The sequence below is a fragment of the Sinocyclocheilus rhinocerous genome, unplaced genomic scaffold (assembly GCF_001515625.1).
Source record: "Sinocyclocheilus rhinocerous isolate Xijiao unplaced genomic scaffold, SAMN03320098_v1.1 scaffold256, whole genome shotgun sequence".
NCBI classification, from domain to species: domain Eukaryota; kingdom Metazoa; phylum Chordata; class Actinopteri; order Cypriniformes; family Cyprinidae; genus Sinocyclocheilus; species Sinocyclocheilus rhinocerous.
In genome coordinates, this window is record NW_015632036.1 from 991,704 (window position 1) to 994,021 (window position 2,318).

Consider the following 2,318-nt stretch of genomic DNA (forward strand, 5'->3'; position numbering starts at 1 on the left):
TTACTCACATGTCTGTTTTCAGCACTTTGATATAATTTTAATGAAGAAAATAATTCATTATAAACATAAAAGTGAGGCATTTTTAAGTTTGTGTGTTTGCCGTCCATTTGGTGCTTTATACATTTTGTATTAAATGATGGAGCACAAACTCAGGATTGACATGATATGTAAAAGATGCTTAAAAGCATAACTATAGAGGTGACAAATAAGAGACAGGTTGATGAGGGAACATAGAACTGGTCGGACTAGTGCACCAAGAATGGAAAGAGAGAAAGACAAGGGAGAAAAAGGTGAATTATTCATTCACCAATGTGAAAGAACATGTTTTCACCAGTCTGCCTTTTGATCCAGTCTTAAGTACTGTATCAATATTTCAGAGAAAACTGCAGATATGGTATGTCCTTTCAGAACTGGCAGCATGGCTTTAATTTTACTCCGACTACTGCATGTATGCGTTTCGTTTTGTTTTCGATATAAAACAGAGACCCAAATCTGTGGAAAATCGTAGTTCCTATATTTAAAAGGGAAATAGAAATGAAGAGCTACAAAGACACATTTTTAGTAATACACATTAAAAAGTTTCTACTCTGATGTGTTGTAGTCAATTTTTGCTGATGCTTTATGTATTATTTGTTGATACAAAATTTAAGCTGTTAATTGGTAGTGGTGTGAACTGAGGCAGTTTTAATCAAGTACTGTTATTTTCAAAGCCATGAATGGCTGTTCATGCTCTACAGCAATATTGTGTTTTGGGGGAAAAACACTCAACACAAAACATTTTAACCATACTAGACAATGGCTTGTTGTTTACTTACAGTTGTGAAGGTTTTTCTTTGTAATATTGACAAAAAAAGCTTATTTCTGAAGCGTGTTGTATAGTTATTTCTTCCTTTTTTTTAAACGTACACCAATAAAGCCTGAAAGTTGCACATTCTGGTATGTTCTGTGAATGTATTATCAATAATTTGTAAAAAACAAAAACAAACAACAACAACAAAAAAATTTTTTTTGCGTATTACATATAATTGCCAATGTACCAATGCTGCTTGTGGAGTACAGTATTATTCATGGCAAGGTATGTGCGCATGACCTGTAGAGTAATTTGGGTCTTGTTTGGTTGACTGAAGTCTCACAGGGCTTAATTAGATATAGCACAGCGGCAGTCATATCGGTGGCTCACCTTCTCTCCATTGCTTTCAATTTGCAACCTGTCTTAACTCAGATTAACATACTGTAGATCCTGATGGGAAGGAACGCTTCAAAATCAGGTGGTTCTTGCTGATTGAGAAAAGAAAATGTCAGTGCTGTCCTCCCAAAATTAAATGCACTGTTTATAAATGTGGCATGTATGGATCTTTGAAGAAGGTGTTGTCATATTTTACAGTAATACTCCAAATTCTTGCTATCTTGATGCATACACTTGGTTCCGTTATTATTAGCATGATCTCTGATTTTCATGTCAAACAAACAGTGGCAAATCAAAATCATGCCTCAGAGGTGAAACTATCAAATATAACATTGCAAAGAGTTTATCCAAAGAGCTCAGAAACACTTATACAGCTACAACTGACCTTCTTAATAGTTTCATACTGCTTTCATATAATCACAGTTAGCATATCTGTAGTAAATGAAGGTTGTGTTTGAGAGGTCTGTGAAGTAACACTAGGTGGAGATGTTTGTCAGTACAGCAAAGAAGGAAACACTAAAGTGGTGTTATCTTTTAGAATGATCTGTAATCCTGTATTAATTTCACCTAAAATATTATCCAGACTTCTGGATTTAAAGGTCTCATATTTTACACCTTTCTGGAGTTTTATTTTAGGTTTTGATGTCCTTAAGAATATATATTTGCGGTATAAGTACCAAAAACCATCTCAATATTTTTTTAAACTTCTGAGAACAGGTTGATTTTGGTCTGTCTAATTAATATTCATGAGCCTCTCTTCTGATTGGCCTGTTGTTTTCTGAGTGACGCACGGCCAGGCCAACCACAGCTAACTAGGGTCAGCCGACGTCACAGCGCTAGCTGGAGGCAGCAAAACAAAGGGGAAACTGGAGGCGGCCCATTCAAACCAGCGCAGATTCGGCTACATAAGGAGCTTAAAATATCATCTTGTTGTGATGTTGGGTGCCAAAATCGACGAAATACAGCCTCAAATTAGAAATTTGATCGCATATCTGCTGCCACTGCCAGACAAAAAAACCGACGACAGCTGTGGTTAAACGCAATAAAACGAGCAGACTGGACAGAAACGATCGTCAAAAATGCTCGCGTTTGCAGCGCACACTTCTTATCAGAAAAGGTTCAATAAAGTATT